The sequence below is a fragment of the Terrapene carolina genome, unplaced genomic scaffold (genome assembly GCF_002925995.2).
Source record: "Terrapene carolina triunguis isolate 2854851 unplaced genomic scaffold, T_m_triunguis-2.0 Scaffold122, whole genome shotgun sequence".
Taxonomy (NCBI): Eukaryota; Metazoa; Chordata; order Testudines; family Emydidae; genus Terrapene; species Terrapene triunguis.
In genome coordinates, this window is record NW_020664473.1 from 2,025,428 (window position 1) to 2,047,676 (window position 22,249).

A 22,249-nucleotide genomic window follows, 5' to 3' on the forward strand; every position below is an offset into this window, starting at 1 on the left:
GGGGGGGGGGGAGGGAGAGGGAGCGGGCGGGAGAGAGAGAGAAGGGGGCGGCCAGGGCTACAGCGGGGGCGCTGCCACGCGGCCCCTCCTGCTGCGCTGCCAACTGCCATGAGGGCTCTGCTCCGGTCCGCGGGGAGGGAAGAAAGAGGACTGCCCTGCAGGGCGCTCTGGTTCTCTGCGCCGCCGCCCCCTACAGGGCGGCTGGAGCGGAACAAAAAAAAAGCGGCCGTGCCGCCCTAGGATTGGGCAGAATGCCGCCTCGAACAATCTGCTGCCCCAAGCACCAGCTTGCTCAGCTGGTGCCTGGAGCCGGCCCTGTGTGTCATCTAATCACTCGTGTAGATAATAATACAAGCTAGCATTTAGATAGTGCATTTCATCTGTGAAAAGCAGAGCACTTTGCAAAGGAGGGTAAATATCATTATCCCTATTTTCCAGTTGCATCTTTAGCTTGCTTGCTCGATGTTACACAGTGAGTCATAGAACACAGGTCCCCCTACTCCCTGTCTCATGCCTATTCCCCATTGACTTCAGTGGTACTTCTTGTGTGTGAGTAAGGACTTCTTACATGAGTAAGGACTTTCAGCATTAGGCCTTTGACCCTAATTCTAGACCACTTACCTAATGGGAGAGCACGCAGGTGGCACTAAAACTTATATTAATGCCACTCTAATGTCAGCCAATAGAGTATGCAAGAGAGCAGTATGATAGATGCACTCTTTACCCAAATTAAACATGTCACTTTTGTAATGGAGTTAGTTTCTGTTAATTCCTGGAGCATCCGTCAGGTTGCTGTGAGACCTGAGCCTTTCTCAGGACAGCACAAATCAGTGCTGTGCTGAGCCCTTCAGCCAAACAATTTCTTATCTAAAATATGAAACACAAAATTAATTAATATATAATGACATTGTATTTGAGTTGTTCCCCCCAGATATGAGGTGTTCTTATTTTGGTCACATTTGTACATGAGTCCCTGGTTATATTTTACTGGTGTTGTGAAGTGTGACAGCAGAATGGTACCTGGTGTCTTCAGGTCAAGAACTTCTATTAAGCTAACTAATTCAAAAACAGGCACTATAATTCATATCAAATAGGCAAAATGACACTCTTCTTTGTCCAGATAAAATTTCAAGAGACCTAACCTACTTAGGGGTCCATGAAGATATTCATCTCTCACTTGCATGTGCTCATGCATATGTGCACCATGCAGCTTCATCTCTCTTGTACTACCACTCTTGGCTCTTTTTCTTTACATTACATCAAGCTCCTTCCACTGCAGCATATTTAGCCTTGGCAGTTAAGCAAGAAAAGTATATTTTAGAAAGGTGACCTCCTGAACCTTTAGTTTACCATGTTTTCAAAATGGCAACTCCGTTGTAACCAATTCTGCAGCATTCTTTAATCATATCATACAATTAGAAAAAAATTGTGAGCCTGTCTCTTCTTTTTGATCTTTCCAGGAGTAAATTACCTTGATTCAAAGTAAGGTATAGTAGTTATTCTGAACTAGAGGGTCATTTTGGCAGCATATCCCACCCATCAGGAAAAAATGGATGGCTTCCGTGATTTATCTGATCTAATGCTCTTTTAAACTCAGCAATAGTCATATTCTGGATAATGCCCAATCTCCAATAAAGTTTATGTAGAGGTTTAACATACACTTGTGTACCAGAAGCACAATTACTACTATTTCTTTACAATAAGTGAACCTGTTTCTGGTCTCTCACCCATGTAAATTGGAGCAACTCAAAGGCAGTGGAATTGTACAGATAAATTGGTGTAATTGAGATTTGAATCAGGCCTATAAATTTTTGTCTTTAGTGCTGCATTATGTTTAGTGGGCACTAAAAAGTTGAATATGAAACAAAAAGTTGTACACATAAAAGCAAAATTTATTTTCCCCAGTACAAAACTGATAAGCAATAATGGGCTATTTTATTTATAACTTCAGGGTTGTAGCTGCCTGCGAGAGGGATAATTCCAGAAAAATAAATATGCTCTGTTCAAAAGGACACACAATGCTAAAGGTTTCATTTAATGATGATTGTATATGGCATGCACTCTATTAAAATATCAGAGCATAGGATGTAATATTACTTTTCAGCTCTTTTCATCCCCAAGTGCTTTTCAGCTTAGAGTCACAGGCTTGCATTCTTGTCTCATGCAAATTCCCACTGAAGTTGTGTGTCTCTAAGGCCTGGTCTACACTACGAGTTTAGGTTGACTTTAGCCGCGTTAAATCGAATTAAGCCTGGACACGTTCACACGACGAAGCCCTTTCTTTCGACTTAAAGGGCCCTTTAAACCGGTTTCTTTACTCCACCTCCGACGAGGGGATTAGCGATAAAATTGGCCTTAGGGGGTCGGAATTGGGTTAGTGTGGACGGAATTTGACGTTATTGGCCTCCGGGAGCTATCCCACAGTGCTTCATTGTGACCGCTCTGGACAGCACTCTCAACTCAGATGCACTGGCCAGGTAGACAAGAAAAGCCCCGCGAACGTTTGAATTTCATTTCCTGTTTGCTGAGCGTGGAGAGCACAGGTGACCACGCAGAGCTCATCAGCACAGGTAACCGTGATGGAGTCCCAGGATCGCAAAAGAGCTCCAGCATGGACAGAACGGGAGGTACGGGATCTGCTCGCCATATGGGGAGATGAATCAGTGCTGGCTGAACTCTGAAGCAGTAAACGAAATGGCAAAATATTAGAAAAGGTCTCCAAGGCCATGAAGGACAGAGGCCATAACAGGGACGCACAGCAGTGCCGCGTGAAAATTAAGGAGCTAAGGCAAGCCTACCACAAAGCCAGAGAAGCAAACGGAAGGTCCGGGGCTGAGCCGCAAACATGCCGCTTCTACGCGGAGCTGCATGCCATTCTAGGGGGTGCAGCCACCACTCCCCCAACCGTGTGCTATGAGTCCCTCACTGGAGAAACACACAGGGACGCGGGTTCGGGGTACGAGGAAGATGAGGATGAAGATAATGTAGATAGCTCACAGCAGCAAGGAAGCGGAGAAACCGGTTTCCCCAACAGCCAGGATATGTTTATCACCCTGGACCTGGAACCAGTAACCCCCGAACTCACCCAACACCCTGGGGGCACACAGGGGACCTCTGGTGAGTGTACCTTTGTAAATATTACACATGGTTTAAAAGCAAGTGTGTTTAATGATTAATGATTAACTTGCCCTGGCAATCGCGGCCAGTACAGCTACTGGAAAAGTCTGTTAACGTGTATGGGGATGGAGCGGAAATCCTCCAGGGACATCTCTAGAAAGCTCTCCTTCATGTACTCCCAAAGCCTTTGCAAAAGGTTTCTGGGGAGGGCTGCCTTATCCCGTCCGCCATGGTAGGACACTTTACCACGCCAGGCCAGTAGCACGTAGTCTGGAATCATTGCATAACAAAGCATGGCTACGTATGGTCCCGGTGTTTGCTGGCATGCAGACAACATCCATTCCTTATCGCTCTTTGTTATCCTCAGGAGAGTGGTATCATTCACGGTCACCTGGTTGAAATGGGGCGATTTTATTAAGGGGACATTCAGAGGTGCCCCTTCCTGCTCTGCTGAACAGAAATATTCCCCGCTGTTACCCACGCGGTGGGGGGGAGGGGTGAAGTGATCATCCCAGAGAATTGGGTGTGTGGGGGAGGGGAATTAGTTGGGTTTGTGCTACATGTTAACCCTGAAACCGCAGCCCCTCCTTTTACATTGCAAACCCATTTTAAATGGCCAACCCGACGGGTGCTTGGTATGGTTAATGAGAGCAGTACTGTTTGAAACCATTCCCACATGTTAAGAAGGTTAAAAAAGCCAAAAGACTGTGTCTTACCATGGCTGCATGCAAGCTGAAATCTGTGGCCTGGCACTGCGTGAGTTATCTCTCACACCAAACCGGCAGGCCCTCAATATAAGAGGAAAAATGCGACCTTGTAACGAAAGCACATGTGCTGTGTAATGTGAACAGCAAAATTTAACGTGAAAGAGTGTACCCATTGTTCTCTAAAATGTGTCTTTTTTAACCACCTCTCCCTTCTCCTCCACCAGCTGCAAATCTTTCTCCTTCACAGAGGCTAGTGAAGATTCAAAAGCGAAAGCGAAGGACGCGTGATGACATGTTTACAGAACTACAGACTGCCTCCCACGCTGACAGAGCACAGCAGAATGCGTGGAGGCAGTCAATGACTGATTATAGAAAAGCCCAATATGAACGAGAGGAGAGGTGGCGTGCTGAATCGCGGGAGGAACAGAGCAAGTTGCGGGCTGAAGATGATAGGTGGCGTCAGCTTGCACACAGACGGCAAGAGTCGATGCTCCGGCTGCTGGAGCATCAAACTGATATGCTCCAGCGTACGGTTGAGCTGCAGGAAAGGCAGCAGGAGCAGAGACCGCCGCTACAGCCCCTGTGTAACCAACAGCCCTCCTCCCCAAGTCCCATTGCCTCCTCACCCAGACGCCCAAGAACACGGTGGGGGGGCCTCCGGCCACCCAGTCACTCCACCCCAGATGATTTCCCGAGCAATAAGTGTTAAAGTTTTAAAGTTTTAAACTGCAGTGTGTCCTTTTCCTTCCCTCCTCCCCTACCCATCCCGGGCTACCTTTGCAATTATCCCCCTAGTTGTGTGATGAATTAATAAAGAATGCATGAATGTGAAGTAACAATGACTTTATTGCCTCTGGAAGTGGTGCTCAAAGGGGGGAGGGTAGGGGAGGGTGGGGTGGTTGGTTTACAGGGAAGTAGAGTTAACCGGGTGGGTGGGTGGGGGGCGGAGATTTCATCAAGGAGAAACAAACAGAAGTTTCACACCGTAGCCTGGCCAATCACAAAACTCGTTTTCAAAGCTTCTCTGATGCGCACCGCGCCATGCTGTGCTCCTCTAACCGCCCTGGTGTCTGGCTGCGCGTAATCAGCGGCCAGACGATTTGCCTCAACCTCCCACCCCGCCATAAATGTCTCCCCCTTACTCTCACAGATATTGTGGAGCGCACAGCAAGCAGCAATAACAATGGGGATATTCTTTTCGCTAAGGTCTGAGCGAGTCAGTAAGCTGCGCCAGCGCGCTTTTAAACGCCCAAATGCACATTCCACCACCATTCAGCACTTGCTCAGCCTGTAGTTGAACAGGTCCTGACTCCTGTCCAGGCTGCCTGTGTACGGCTTCATGAGCCATGGCATTAAGGGGTAGGCTGGGTCCCCAAGGATCACGATAGGCATTTCAACATCCCCAACGGTTATTTTCTGGTCCGGGAAGAAAGTCCCTTCCTCCAGCTTTCTAAACAGAGCAGAGTGCCTGAAGACGCGAGCATCATGTACCCTTCCCGGCCAGCCCACGTTGAGGTCGGTGAAACGTCCCTTGTGATCCACCAGGGCTTGCAGCAGCATTGAAAAGTACCCCTTGCGGTTTATGTACTCGGTGGCTTGGTGCTCCGGTGCCAAGATAGGGATATGGGTTCCGTCTATTGCCCCACCACAGTTTGGGAATCCCATTGCAGCAAAGCCATCCACTATGGCCTGCACGTTTCCCAGAGTCACTACCCTTGATATCACCAGGTCTCTCATTGCCCTGGCAACTTGGATCACAGCAGCCCCCACAGTAGATTTGCCCACTCCAAATTGATTCCCGACTGACCGGTAGCTGTCTGATGTTGCAAGCTTCCACAGGGCTATCGCCACTCGCTTCTCAACTGTGAGGGCTGCTCTCATCCTGGTATTCTGGCGCTTCAGGGCAGGGGAAAGCAAGTCACAAAGTTCCATGAAAGTGCCCTTACGCATGCAAAAGTTTTGCAGCCACTGGGAATCGTCCCACACCTGCAGCACGATGCGGTCCCACCAGTCTGTGCTTGTTTCCCGGGCCCAGAATCGGCGTTCCACGGCATCAACCTGCCCCAGGAACACCATGATTTCCACATTGCTGGGGCCTGTGCGTTGTGAGAGGTCTATGTCCATGTCCATTTCCTCATCACTCTCGTGGCCGCGCTGCAATCGCCTCCTCGGCTGGTCCCGGTTTTGCTTTGGCATGTCCTGGCTCTGCATATACTCCAGGACAATGCGCGTGGTGTTCATAGTGCTCATAATTGCTGCGGTGATCTGAGCAGGCTCCATGATCCCAGTGCTAGCCATGGCGTCTGGTCTGAAAAAAGGCGCGAAACAAGTATCTGAAGGACCAGGGGAAGGAGGGAGGGAGGGAGGGAGGGGCGAGTGACGACATGGCGTACAGGTACAGGGAATTAAAATCAAGAAAGGTGGCTGTGCATCAGGGAGAAACACAAACAACTGTCACACAGAATGGCCCCCCCCAAAGATTGAACTCAAAAGCCTGGGTTTAGCAGGCCGTTGATTTGACGGAGGGAGCGGGGAAGAAAATGAATACAGAACAGATCTATTTTTTACATCTTAAGACGACGGTGCAGCATGACTGATAGCCCTCGGCATTTTCTGGGTGCTTGGCAGCAAATACTGGGCGCTTGGCAGTTAGCCTTCAGGCCTATTGCACAATCTGCTGCTCAGGGAAGACTCTGCTAACGTGCGATGATCCAACAGGGCGCTTGGCAGAAAATGGCATACTACGACTGATAACCATCATCATCAAGACAGTTCCATAGGACTGAGCATGTCTGCCCAGGTGCCCATGATCGACAGCCGCTGCTGTACAACGAGGACGGTTACCAGTCGTAATAAACCATCTACTGCCAAAAGGCAAAAGGCAAAAGGCAAGGGGCTGGTGCAATGCATCCCCACGGCTGCCAGCCCCACGGCTGCCGGCACCCAGATCGCCAATGAAGGCTACCAGTCATGCTGCACCATCTACCGCCAAAAGGCAGTTAGCTGCTGCTGCTGTGTAGCAATGCAGTCCCACGTCTGCCGGCACCCAGATGACATATGGTGACGGTGAGCTGAGCTGAGCGGGCTCCATGCTTGCCGTGGTATGTTGTCTGCACAGGTAACCCAGGTAAAAAGGCGCGAATCTATTGTCTGCCGTTGCTGTGACGGCGGGGGAGGGGCCTGACGACGTACCCAGAACCCCCCGCGACACTGTTTTGCATCATTCGGGCATTGGGATCTCAACCCAGAATTCCAATGGGCGGCGGAGACTGCGGGAACTGTGGTATAGCTACCCATAGTGCAATGCTCCGGAAGTCGACGCTAGCCTCGGTACTGTGGACGCGGTCCGCCGACTAGAGCACTTAGAGCATTTTATGTGGGGACACACACAATCGGCTGTATACAACCGATTTCTATAAAACCGGCTTCTATTAATTCGATCTAATTTCGTAGTGTAGACATACCCTAAGAGAATGTTAAGAATTCACTGCTAATTACTCAAAATCAGGAAATGACAAGGTGTGGGTGCAGAAGCCAAATTTGTAAAGAAAGTATGTAGGTGCAATTTGTGCCCCCCATTACCCACCAGAAATACTACCCAGTCACATTCATAATCCCAAAGTAGGTGGATGTTTCTTCTAAAATAAGCAGTGAAATAGTTAAATTCTCATCTGCAGGCTTAAGTCAAAGTCTTGTTGAAAGGAATAAGCACCACCTCAAAAGGACTCAGCCAGAGAGAATTCCTCTGTCCTTCTACCTTTGTTACCTGCTATCACTCCATAGGCAGAATGACCACGAATTTTCTGTACACAAAACAAAATGGGATGGCCTTCTGATTTTATCAAAAATGGGTATTTAATATTTTGCTTTATTGATAGTAGCAACCCCACCGTTAATGATCTTTTAAATCTTCAGTGGGTATCTTTCAGTCTTAGCCCTGAACATTGATTTCTAGGTTCTAGATAAAGTCCTGAGTGTAAATGTTCAGTTTTGTACAAGGGAATAGCAGCATCTATGTGTATGCATTAATAACAAGGAGAATAATCAGTATAACTCCCAGTTTACCATGTTGAAACTGTGCCAACTAGTTATTGATTTCAAGCCAATAAATTCACTTGAAGTTATGAGTGTGGATCGATGATAGGATATGGTCTTTCCTGTGAATTCTATATACATTTATTAAACCAAGAAAGTCATTAATGTATTATTACTAAACAATCTTGCACATTTTTATCTGTTAATATACTGTCTGGTTGGAGCTATATGTTTATTTAATATTTTATCATAGTTAGCACCAAGCCTTTAAAAATAAAAATACCTAATACTTAAATAGCGTATTGTACCATATTTTAATCATGCATTAGTGCTTTGTGTTAATAAAGATACTTGAATTTATAAAGCAGGGAAGATGGTAATATCCTTACCTAATTTCTTTAACATACTGTGTTTCAATCTATTGTTAAAAAGGTCAAGTAGTTTCCTGAGAAAGAGTGGATTTGTAAATTGTATCAGTAAAGCCATTTTCTTTCACAGATTATTCATTTTCCTATTTAACTTCTGTAAGTATTTTAAAGGAGGAGCAGAGTCTACTCTTTTTTTTATATGCGTGTACTTGGAAAAGGATTTTGTAAAAGAAAAGGAAAAATTAAAAGTATTGGTGATTGCCTACTGCTTAAATATTTCCTTGCAGATTCACAGGGACTTAAATGGTTCAATACAGACTGCTTTGTACTTCAATAATTCATCACAGATTCACTCTGAAAATCAAGCCACTGATTTAAGTGCCTGCATAGATTTATGTGCCTAACGTTAGGTTACTTACCTTTGCAATTTAGCTTTACTTCTTTTAATACAGAGTAGCATCTCCCAAGGGAAAGGATTTTGGGCAAGAGGTTCAGTAATAAGAACCTATAAACCTTGTATCATCTGCTGGAGGTCAGAGCCTTCTGCATATAAGACCTCACTTTGGGCCCTTCTGCCTTTGCCTCTGGCTCCCAGACAGTGCAGGACTATCTTACTCCTACTGCCCTCTGGAACCACCAGAGGAGGGATCAGCAGCCTGGAGATTTGTTTAGGTTCTGATTCAGCAAAGCACTTAAGCATATGCTTAATATTAAGCACAGGAGCAATCCCATTGAGTTTAAAAGGATTACTCACAGGCTTAATGTTAAACACGTGTTTAAGTGCTGTGTGAATCAGAGCCTCAATCTCTATTTAAGTGTGTTCCCTGTCCCTCTCTTGTTCATAGAATCATAGAATATCAGGGATGGAAGGGAGCTCAGGAGGTCATCTAGTCCAACCCCCTGCTCAAAGCAGGGCCAATCCTCAACTAAATCATCCCAGCCAGGGCTTTGTCAAGCCTGACTTTAAAAACCTCTAAGGAAGGAGATTCCACCACCTCCCTAGGTAACCCATTCCAGTGCTCCACCACCCTCCTAGTGAAAAAGTTTTTTCCTAATATCCAACCTAAACCTTCCCCACTGCAACTTCAGACCATTACTCCTTGTTCTGTCATCTGGTATCACTGAGAACAGCTGAGCTCCATCCTCTTTGGAACCCCCTTTCAGGTAGCTGAAAGCAGCTATCAAATCCCCCCTCATTCTTCTCTTCTGCAGACTAAACAATCCCAATTCCCTCATGCTCTCCTCATAAGTCATGTGCTCCATCCCCCTAATCATTTTTGTTGCCCTCCGCTGGACTTTTTCCAATTTTTCCACATCCTTCTTGTAGTGTGGGGCCCAAAACTGGACACAGTACTCCAAATGAGGCCTCACCAATGCTAAATAGAGGGGAATGATCATGTCCCTCGATCTGCTGGCACTGCCCCTACTTATACAGCCCAAAATGCCGTTAGCCTTCTTGGCAACAAGGACACACTGTTGACTCATATCCAGCTTTTTGTCCACTGTAACCCCTAGGTCCTTTTCTGCAGAACTGCTGCCTAGCCATTCGGTCCCTAGTCTGTAGTAGTGCATGGGATTCTTCCATCCTAAGTGCAGGACTCTGCACTTCTCCTTGTTGAACCTCATCAGATTTCTTTTGGCCCAATCCTCTAATTTGTCTAGGTCCCTCTGTATCCTAGCTCTACCCTCCAATGTATCTACCACTCCTCCCAGTTTAGTGTCATCTGCAAACTTGCTGAGGGAGCAGTCCACGCCATCCTCCAGATCATTAATGAAGATATTGAACAAAACCGGCCCCAGGACCGACCCTTGGGGCACTCCGCTTCAAACCGGCTGCCAACTAGACATGGAGCCATTGATCACTACCCATTGAGCCTGACAATTTAGTCAGCTTTCTATCCACCTTATAGTCCATTCATCCAGCCCATACTTCTTTAACTTGCCGGCAAGAATACTGTGGAAGACCATATCAAAAGCTTTGCTATAGTCAAGGAATAACACATCCACTGCTTTCCCCTCATCCACAGAGCCAGTTATCTTGTCATAGAAGGCAATTAGGTTAGTCAGGCATGACTTGCCCTTGGTGAATCCATGCTGACTGTTCCTGATCACTTTCCTCTGCTCTAAGTGCTTCAGAATTGGTTCCTTGAGGACCTGCTCCATGATTTTTCCAGGGGCTGAGGTGAGGCCGACTGGCCTGTAATTCCCTGGATCCTCCTTCTTCCTTTTTTTAAAGATGGTCACTACATTAGCCTTTTTCCAGTCATCCAGGATTGCCCCTGATCACCATGAGTTTTCAAAGATAATGGCCAATGACTCTGCAATCACATCCGCCAACTCCTTTAGCATCCTTGGCCCCATGGACTTGTGCTCATCCAGCTTTTCTAAATAGTCCTGAACCACTTTTTTCTCCACAGAGGGCTGGTCACCTCCTCCCCATGCTGTGCTGCCCAGTGCAGCAGTCTGGGAGCTGACCTTGTTCATGAAGACAGAGGCAAAAAAAGCATTGAGTACATTAGCTTTTTCCACATCCTCTGTCACTAGGTTGCCTCTCATTCAGTAAGGGGCCCACAGTTTCCTTGACTTTCTTCTTGTTGCTAACATACCTGAAGAAACCCTTCTTGTTACTCCTAACATCTCTTGCAAGCTGCAACTCCAAGTATGATTTGACCTTCCTGAGTTCACTCCTGCATGCCTGAGCAATATTTTTATACTCCTCCCTAGTCATTTGTCCAATCTTCCACTTCAGATAAGCTTCTTTTTTGTGTTTAAGATCAGCAAGGATTTCACTGTTAAGCCAAGCTGGTCGCTTGCCATATTTACTATTCTTTCTACACATAGGGATGGTTTGTTCCTGCAACCTCAATAAGGATTCTTTAAAATACAGCCAGCTCTCCTGGACTCCTTTCCCCTTCATGTTATTCTCCCAGGGGATCCTGCCCATCAGTTCCCTGAGGGAGTCAAAGTCTGCTTTTCTGAAGTCCAGGGTCCGTATTCTGCTGCTCTCCTTTCTTCGTTGTGTCAGGATCCTGAACTTGACCATGTCATAGTCAGTGCCTCCCAAGTTCCCATCCACTTTTGCTTCCCCTACTAATTCTTCCCTGTCTGTGAGCAGCAGGTCAAGAAGAGCTCTGACCCTAGTTGGTTCCTCCAGCACTTGCTCCAGGAAATCGTCCCCTACACTTTCCAAAAATTTCATGGATTGTTTGGGAGGAATGTGTGTTCAGATCACAGGGTCAAAACAAGACACGGACAATTGTCTGTGTTCCCTCCCACCCATCCCTTCCCACTACCCCTGTACAGATTCCTTTCCCCACAAAGGGCCTCTCTGCCCCACTTGCAGAGAGAGAAGAGTATCTGCCCATGGCGGGTCCAATCTGCACATGGCGGGTCCAATCTGCATGTGGTTCTCAGGAAGGTGATGACTGTTATTTTTCACTTTCCCCCTAAAAAATAACTCCCCAAGGCCTGCAGTTTAGGAACTATTATAGGAAGGCTTGGTAACATTCAATATATATATAATATTTTGATGGATAATGATGTTTATTTTTAAGCATTTTTTCTATTTTTATCTATTTAAATTTTCACAGTTACAGGATATTATTTGGAGGTCAGACAATAATTATTTAATGGCAGTAGACATTGAGATTCAAAAAAGTTAAATACTTCTAGCCATTAAAACACAAATTATTAATATCCCATGTCAAAATACACAAAAGTAAATATATTTAAATCAAACTCTAATAAGTTCTCAAGCAGCATTTTTCTTACTTAGCCTATCTGTAAATTTTGATTATTATTGATGGGAATATTTTTTCATTGGTTTGTGTGTGTATGGTGAAATCAACTATTACTAACTTTTACTGATAAAAATGTCATCCTTCCAAGCATAATTACAGGAGAAGAAGTTTTAACATGGAAATTCAGGCCATTTCACTGTGATAGCTTCCAATGTTGTTTTTAATACAAATCTCAAGTCAAAATAAAATGTCCATGCTCTCTAATTCCCAAGCTTCTGAGGCCCTTTCTAACTTCCCCTTGCTCCCACCCTCTTCTCCCCCCCAAAAAAGTCTGAGATGAAGCATAAACATTTTCAAACCAAAAATCTTGTCTGGGAAAAATTATAGTGAGGTGGGGGTTTCAAAGAAGCTTTGCAGAGTATGTCTAGGTGTATTCCTATTGAAGGAGCCAGTGCCAAACACCTATGTAAGATGCCTAACACCTACCTAAGGAGCCAGTGCCTAACACCACTGTATCTTATGCAATACATAAGTAATCATATCTTATGATGAATGCATAATATTTAATGCATAGATGATATGACAAGTATGACATTCTGGTGTGCAATCCAGAACAAGGAGGAGTTGTGTCACCCCTGCCCTGCAACATCGGGTGCCTCACAATGCTTTGCTGCTGTAGCTCCCACCTGGGTTGCTCACAAACAGTCTGACAGCATGCAGATCATACCCTGAGTGTCTGTGCACAACCACAACCCTGGTCTAGCAGTCTGACCCCAGCAGCCTTTCAGAAAACACCAGCCACACTCTGGCTTCCAGCAACCTTGATTACTACTTGCAGAGTGACCCCAACACACTCCCAGTTTCGAATTTTCCCCCAAAACATGTGTTCTGCACGGTCCAGCCCCCTCCAGGACAGTTCAGGTCCATTTTAGGTCCATTGCCCCTGTAAGGGAACAATATCCAACCATTTGCTTCTTTAAATGGAGTTATCACACTGCCCAGTTTAATCACAACACTGGATTAGTTTGATTAAAGAATAAAGCAAGTTTATTTAACTACAAAGAGATATATTTTACGTGAGTACAAATACAAGGCATTAAAGTCAGAAATGTCACTAAAGATAACCTACTTTTCAGTGCTAAAACTTAACAAACTAGACTTGATTCAAGATCAAATCCTCACCGCATGCTCCCAGCAACAGGGCCGACCAAATTTCAGGTCAAGATCTCTCCCAAAGTCAAATGGCTATTTCCTTTGTCTTCTTAGTAAAAGAGAAAGAGAGAGAGAGAGACTTTGGGGTGTTTTTGCCCCTCGCTTATAGTCCAGTCCTCCTTTGAAATGCATTTTCCTGAGGTTTATCCTGAGATAAAGTTCATTCCCACTGTGAGGATGTCTTGCCCTTTGTCTTCGAGAAACAGGTTTGCCCACTCCACAGACCTCTCTGGTAACCACATTTCAGTTATAATTTCAGCTTCTACATGACATTACTTACTTACATTACTGATACTTTATACCTTACATTACTTATACTTTATATTATATGTAAAGTTATACTAATAACTTTACATATCATGTTGCTACATACATTTCACCATGATATTATTGACCAGTGAGTTATTAGTTTTCAAATGATACCTCATGAGGCATATTTTGTACAATACAATAGTGTGTAGGGTCTGAAGACGGGGTATAATTCAGGACAGTATTTAGCCCAAAAGCCCTTGTCCACCAGCTGCTCTTTGTGGACAGATCCCTCCCTGACAATAAGGCTTCTTGGAGGCTGTGAAGGGGTTCATCTGCATGGAGCAGCTTGCAGATTTGAGGCCTAAATGTATATCTTTAATCAGACTGATAAAACATTTCCTTAGTTGCAAATGCCTTCTCACAGATGAAAAAAAATGAATCACACTTCATAAAATATACCAGAACTGTAGACACCACACATTAGCTGATATGGAGAATGTTACTGGCATTTTTTTTTTGTTTGGTAAGAAACCAGCATTATTTCACTGGTTAGCAGATCAAAGTAAATCAGTACTGGGAGTCCACCCACAGCCATTATGCCATTGCATGGTGGACTGCTCATTATAGTACTTCAGTAATAAAGCACTCCTCTGCTTTTATCTTGCTGAGCATCTGTTTCTATTATTTACAGTTTCTGTTGCTATACCTTGCCAAAAGCATTAAAAAAGAGTGTATACACGTTTAAACCTTTCCATTTGAAACAGATTATTCTTTTATAGTAAAATATCTGGAAGGCATAAATACACAAATTGAAATGCCACTTTTAGACGTAGCTGAAAGTCTAAAGCTTGCTTTGGCCAAGGGCTACTTCTTTTGCTGTGCTGCTGACATGGAACAGATTTTTATCTCCTAAATGCCATTTTCTATCAGTATGGGTGCCTTTGGCTTTTTACTTTGCAAGGGCTTGTCCAAGTAATGACCTCTCTTTTGTTGTTTCAGTTGGCTTGTGTGTAATCATGCATAACGCTTGGAGAATGAGCTGACACAGTTTAGGACAGATGTAGTGATTGTGACAAAGCACCTGTATGGTCCAGTACATTGGGGAATAATGGTAGCTAACTCACTAGCATTAACATACATCATGAAAGAAAATAGAATCAACATTTATCATTTTCCCAATTTCATCCACTTTACCCTATTAGCTAGGGTTGATGTTGATTATTTAAATTAATGGAGATATCCTATCTCCTAGAACTGGAAGGGACCTTGAAAGGTCATCAAGTCCAGCCCTTTGCCTTCACTAGCAGGACCAAGTACTGATTTTTTGCCCCAGATCCTTAAGTGGCCCCCTCAAGGATTGAACTCACAACCCTGGGTTTAGCAGGCCAATGCTCAAACCACTGAGCTATCCCTCCCCCCAATTATTTTGGATTTCTTTTGATTTTTATGTCACTAATCATGTAATGATAGGGTAATTACCGTATGCTTTATGTGTCTGCACTAATGTTCACAGAACCCTGTGTTGCTTCCAAACATAGTTTACTAGACCAGTTCAACTGTAGTAGCTTTATTTAATACAACTGAGGGCCAAATTCTGTTCTCACTTACAAACTGTGCAACCCGAGAGCACAATTTTTGCCATAGGGGATTAATTTTTCCATTTGAAATTATTTTATGTTATGATCCAGAAATAATGTGTATATATATATACACACACATACACGTATGCAACTTTTAATATTTTTTTCACTGATCATAATACAGTTTAACAATATGAGCAATAACCCTCTAACAATTGTGTCATATTCAGTCCTTAGCACTTGTAATACAGTTAAACTTAATTAGGAGACTTGTGTGCAGTTAATAAGATCTTTCTTACTTACTGATGACTTCTACTTGAATACGAGATAATCATGGGGACACTGATTGATGGGAACATAAAATAAGAGTTGAACACAATGTTTCTCGTTTGCTATTGTTCATTTATATAATGTGAGTATTATTTCTATCAAGTGATGTTCTGTATAACAGCTCTCTGCCAACGTGAAATGAGATTGCTACCCGGGTGACGTCCCATTTTCATGTTTGGTGGTTACTATCTCAATCGTAGCTAATTTTAAGGACAATAGGTTTGAAATAGCCTTTGAAGACAAGGATGATGTTATTCTTTGCTTTTCAGCCATTGAAAAACTTTGAATAAGAAACAGTCTGTAGTTGATTTCTGGATAAAGTCCTATAGGAAGGGCAACCTTCTATGGTGTGACATTATGATTTAGAAACAGTCCAGAGTCCTAATACCTTAGAGAACTGCAAAATGTCACTCAGAGGTTGATGTGGGGCATGGTACTGTACTTGTAACAATTCATTTTTTATACTTTAATCTTGCTCCTTAATGATTCCTATCAATTTTGCTGCTTATTTTAGCACCAGCCATACAACATTAGCTTCTTAAATGCTGCACAGTCAGTACAAAGGACCTTTTTAGAAAGCTTGATAACATAATATGACCTTTAATTTATCAGACTAGGCCCTATGTTTTCTTCTCTCATTGTTGCTTTTCATCATCTCTCGCTTGCTTTTGATATAATACACCAACCTCTGAAAACTAGGGTTCAAGCACTAGACAAACAAAAGAGAAGACATCACATTAATTGATGAAACATGACTCAGGAAGAGCACACTGTTACTTTAATCGCTAATTAATCCAGTGGAAAAATATCAAAATCAAAACACACACCAGAAGGTGGCTGGTTTGAGCCAAAGATGCTGGCACACCTCATAGCAATGTACCAAAAGGTTAATAAGAGTTTGCAGTGATGACATTTGAAATGTTTAAAAATATGGTCTAAGCTGAGGGTCCACTTCATAAGCAAGCATGAAGCAAAGAGCCTGTAGGTGAACATAAGAAGTTAAAGTACTATTTGTAGGGTCAGTGGTGGTAATATGGAATTGCAACCAAGTGACAAATCTCATTGTTTCAGTATGTCAAATAACTGGGCACATTTTCAACCCAATCTGATTCTTTTGCTGAGTAGTGTTGTGTTGTAGTGTTTTATGCTGCCAAAAAGCCATTGTATTCCACCCCAGAGGTGGCTGTATTTCACTATGGTGGGTGAAGTAATTTCTGTTTAGGTATCTATTGTTCTTTATTGAGGATTTGGGGATGCTTTAGGGTGAAAAGGACCGTAGAAATCTGTGATACTCTGGTAGGAAATTGGTAAAATCAAGGGTGGTATTGCTTTTGGTTTTGCAAAATCCTAATTGATCAGGTTTTGGTTTTGCAATATCATAAATGTTTGGGCACAGAATTCTATTTTACCTGAATTGCTTCCTAAATGTCTCTGGGAAGGCATTTGGATAAATGGAAAGGATTTAGACAGCCTCTTTATTAAAATGCTATACTCTTAAGGGTAAAGAACCAAAAAGAGCAAATTCTGAGCACTCCTTGCCCGGAACACGCAACTAAAGCACTGGTCAGAGGTTAGCACTGGTGATACATTCATATGTTTTCACAAATCATAGGGAATTATGGCAATAAATAAGAAAATGGAGGGGAAACATCCTTCAGTATCTTATTTTCTAGGTGTGTTTTTAATTTGAAATATCTGATAGACACCATAGTGTCTATAGTGCATCCTATCTGGCTATTCAGCATCAATACATGTGGCTCTCTTTATTAAATTGTTCCATTGAACGGGTCTGTATGGCATGATCATGGAGTTTGAGAGCTCATGCTAATGAATTCAGAGTGAAGACTGTGGTCTATCTGATATGTATTGTTGTTTTTTTTAACATATTTTATTTGTTTGTTTAGGCCCCATCTATAGCCACATACTGGTGTTTTATTTTATTCCATCTATTTACTTAGGGACAGATTCTGACATTTTTACTCATACTGAATAGCCCTCTACTAGATGAGTGGTTCTATTAGCTTCAATGGGACTACTTGCGGAGAAAGATACTATCCTAGGTGAGCAAGCATTGTAGAATTTGAACCTTATTTATTTGATACACTTGCTTTAACTAACTTTAGAGCTGCTTCTCCCTTGAATTGTCTCCGCTGGCTGATTGACAGGTCTGTTCAAGATGGCCGACTGGAAGAAACATTATATCCTAGAGATGTGCATCTGCTTTCCCTTAAGCATTGGAGAAGAAGGAAACTTATCTCTTGGATACATAGCTTTCAGTGCCTGAGGGCAGACAAGGACCTGACAGTTTCAGGAAGACACCACATTAACTTTAGGAAGCTATGGGGCTAGCTGAGGATATTAATTAGACTTCCCCTAATGTTGTGCGCAATCATGCAATTGCATTGGAAGAAGCAGGTGTGTGGAATAACTAAAGCATGTCCCGTGCTAAAGGACCCAATCCTGCAAACATTTACACAGATGAGTAACTTTGCTCACTAGGTCAGACTCATTGACTTCACTAAATTAGGCTCAAAGAGGATAATTAAATTTTCATCTGAATCCTAGTAAGACTTTACAGAATTTCCATGAGCTGGCTGCTTGCAATGCACTGTGTTCTGAATATATCTTACAGCAAGTACCCAATTTGCATTGTTATAATAACATTGAATGCATAAATATATGGGTTTTTTTTCAAGTCTTGTAATATTGCAACTGCTCTGTGGTCCGCAGAGTCAGATGTAAGTGCAGTGTTACCATGTGAGTTAATGTGACTGCCAGTGTTACAATTTCAGATTCAAACCACATAGTTAGACACTTGTGCCTGCAATTGATAGTGCTTGCAATATCACACCTTCTTTTGTTTGTGGGAGTCAAATTACAGATGCACAATGAATTGTGAATGTGAATTTTATTGCAGATCAGGTAGCTAGAGGTTTAAAATTTATCCTTTGCATCCTCAGCTGATTGTAGCCATGATGGCAAAATTAGTAGCTGGATTTAAACACCTTTGAAAATCTAACCCATATTTTATTAATCAGGATAACTTTAGCACAAGCTATCAGTGGCCATCACTAGAGCATGGCCCCTATCCCGTAGGCTAGCCCTGTGACTGTATTGAGCATCTCATAAATTGGGGGCTGAGAGGCTTTTTCAGGAGACTGCCATGGAGCCACCATTACCCCTTTCTCATGCCCCTCAGCTTTTTTCTGTCAGATTTTCCCTTTTGTGTTAGCTGAACACACAATATCAGTCTCAGCCCTTATTCTCCCAATCATCCCACTGATGTCAGGATGAGCTTTGCCATAAAACACAGGCCCTTAGCAAGCAAATCAAGGATTTTGTTTTTCCAAAAACAATGATAGGGTTCATAGTTCTCTTTATAATCCCATTTTATTTATTTGCCTAGTAGCTCACTGTAATTAATAGGGTGCATTTGTCTGACAAGTAAAGGGCTGTTACAAAGAAACAAAATATTCTCTACCCTTTAAGTTGTTCTTCACAGACTCTCAATTTTCAACCTTCTTACTTATTCTCTTTCAAGGATGCTGCTATTTCACATCAATAACTGACACCTTTATTTCAGAGAACAAAATAGAATTACACTTCAGCACTGAAAATATAATAAATCGGGAGGAGATAAAATACACATTAGTGAAGTTCACATAGTCAGCCTGTCCCCACTGACCTATAGATGCAAAGGTATGATTAAGATTTTTGGATTGCTTCTTCTCAATCTCACCACAAGATTTAGATATGATGGAAAGTTTTGACCTTTGTTGCTCCTCTTTGCTTACCTTGATTCTTTGAAATTACTGTTATTCCCTTGAAGTCTACCTGTTCATATAGAATTAATACACTACAGTGTGACAAAATATTGTGTATTTGGTAGAAGAATTAAGCCATCTAGAATTCAATCAGACTGGACAATGTCACAATGCAAACTTTGAGTGGTCATTTTTATCTCCTATTTTTATCAAAGAAGTCTCACCTATATCAGCAAGAAATTTTGTGCTAGATATTCAAAGACCCATCTAAAATTAAAGTTTATGCACATAAATTATTCCCAGTGAATTACTGTTGACAAGCATTTCTTAATGCTTATGAAGGCTTACAGGTATAAAAACTCAAAGCCAGAATTCTATTTAGACTATAATAGCATGCAAATAACTTTATTTGGGAATTTTCTTGGTGATTAAATTCAATGTTGTTCAGTACACCAGTAGACAAAACTACAAACAAATGTGTCTGAAATTTTTTAGATTAATGCAACTGGGGAAAACAATGTGTCAGACTGTAACATGTTTCCTCTCAGATGGTTAAATTTGTATAGCATTGTTTAGTTCAGGGGGATTTATCCCAGCTCAGACTCTGACCCTAACTGTTCAGCAAGAGACATTTGATAAACAGATGTGTATCCATCACTATTTTTATGCCTGATTTTTATTTTGTTTTTACATTGTTTTCATTTCATCATTTGTAACTGTCTTGATTGATTTCATGGTATCATTTTTTTATATTTACTATTTGAGTCACCAATATGTGTATTAATTATTTCAGCTCTAAACCTATGCACTCTCCATTAAACTAAAGTTTGATAAATTCCATACCATTTCCCCCTTAGCCCTTTGTTTTGTATTATCTGCTAAGAAACCTTAAACTAATCTAGTAGTGCCAAATCAAAATACATTTGACTATGCACTTTTACTCTTTTGAAAGATGAGTTAAAGTAATCAGCAATCATTTTTATATTTGACCTTTACAAAGCAAATGGTTATTACCCTGCTTTTCATTTGTATTTAGCTCCCAGGGTGCATGGCTGCTGCAGATAGGTTACAGCATAATTTGTAGATCATACAACATGATAATAGGATACAGTATTTCACCCACTGTATACTGCAAAGATTTTAAAACGAAATAAGCTTTTAGAAAGCAAGTTAAAAATAAATGAATTGGTATCCACCTTCCATTAAATGATATCCAGTATATGTCTGCCCATATTATAAAATTCCAAACGTTTCTTCATTAAGTCTATTACTCACATTGGGGAACATTTACTCACATAAAGTGTCCCATGGAAATGAATGAGACTGTTTGATGAGTAAAGACCAATCCAACTTCCATGATAGTCTTTGATTTGACTTTATAGGAGATGAATCTGGTCTTAAGTGTTCATCAGGGCCGGCTCCAGGCACCAGCCCACCAAGCTGGTGCTTGGGGTGGCACCTGGAGGGGGGCGGCACGGCGCTTCGGCCCGAGAGCAGAGCCCCGGCCGGGCTCTCCACCCTCCCCCCGGCGCAGCCTCTGGCCGCCGGGGAGAGCGGAGCCCCAGGGGGCTCGCCGCCCTCCCCCAGGCGCTTTGGCCCCCGGGGAGAGCGGAGCCCCAGCGGGGTTCGCCGCCCTCCCCCCGGCGCTCTGGCCGCCGGGGCTCCGCTCTCCCCGGCGGGGCTCGCCGCCCTCCCCTGCGGGGGGGCGGCAGGAGGCTTTTTTGCCTGGGGCGGCAAAAAAGCCAGAGCCGGCCCTGATGTTCATAACCCTCAATTTTGAACAATCTAACCTTTATTACAAGTGATTTGATAGAATATTTTTAAATGTATAAACTGTGGGAGGTTTTAAGTGTGGAAGCAAGGGAAAATTCATGGAAATAGGATATAATTTCACTGATTTAGTTACTAAATTGATAAGGCATCTATGAAAGCCATGTAAGCAGCATTCAAAAATGCCAAACATAAGCAAGGATTAAAGAAATCCATCTAGGTCAGATATATGAGAGAATATCAATCAATACGCCATTACTACGAAAGATGAAAAAAATGGAGATGCAGAAAAACAGACAGACAGACAGAAGAAATTAATCCACATGCCTTTTTCCACGTGTTGCTCACATGAGGCTTCATCAGATATTCCTTGAACATCTCCAACTTCCATTGAAGTCATGGGGAGTTTGGGGTATACAAAGAATGCAGCTTCAGGCCCAGGATAAAGAGCTGGAATTTTAAAAGGTCACGGCATACAATCAGGAAAAAATTCTACTTTTTGAATGTCCACAACAGCATGAAGATAAGTTATGAAAGTAATATGCAATCTTTTGCTCTATAGCATCCTTTCTTTGGAAACATTTTAAAAGAAAAAAACAGAAGTGTTTTGTACAAAAGGTATTTGAAGTCAGGGGAGAATGCTATGTGGGTGTGTTTTCTTCAAATATCAGAGTGTGTATAGAAGTTTACATGGCATAATGAAGAGAAAGTAAAGAAGGGGGTAATTTCTAAAACATGATGCTGTACATTCAGCCACACTGAATGATAACTATGTTAAACTGTACAAAGCAGACAGGAAGCATGGTAAGTCATAGCCTGTTTTACAGAAGAGCAGAATAAATAAACCAAAATTACTTGTTGGAATGGAAACTGATTTTGTTTCCAGGGCTACAGTAAAATCCAATCCTTCACTTTATGAATGTTGCTGGTGATTTCATAGATATTGCTTACCTGAGTAAAGGTTAAGGGACTGGGTGCTTCAATTTGGATAATATTTTTCATTGATAATTTGCAGTAAGATCCTGCCAGGTACTGAGTTTCAATTCAAGGCTTTGCACACCTTGGAGATTAGTGCTTTATATCTACCATTTCAAACACAGGGCTTAATCCTTCTCCTGCTGAAGTCAATAGGAGTTTGCACATATAAATCAATAAGTACAAGTATGGAACATGACCCCAGTTAGGAATGACTGTCTTTCAGTCTTTTGGATTTGCTCACTTCTCAGGTACTTAAACTGATGTGTTTCTATCAATGCATGTGAGACAAAGGTATTGTCAATCTAAACAAAAAGCACTTTATATTGAAGAAAGTATTTGTTTTCACCATTTGCCTAGTAAAATTTTTGTAAAAAAGTATAGAAATTGATCAAATGT

At 42.5% G+C, this 22,249-nt stretch overlaps 1 protein-coding gene across 20 annotated transcripts in view; it reads left to right on the forward strand.

The window, feature by feature from the left end:
- LOC113406698 (neurexin-1) overlaps nucleotides 1-22,249 on the forward strand; it is a 1,188,348-nt gene that overhangs the window by 1,005,356 nt on the left and 160,743 nt on the right. The window lies entirely within an intron of this gene.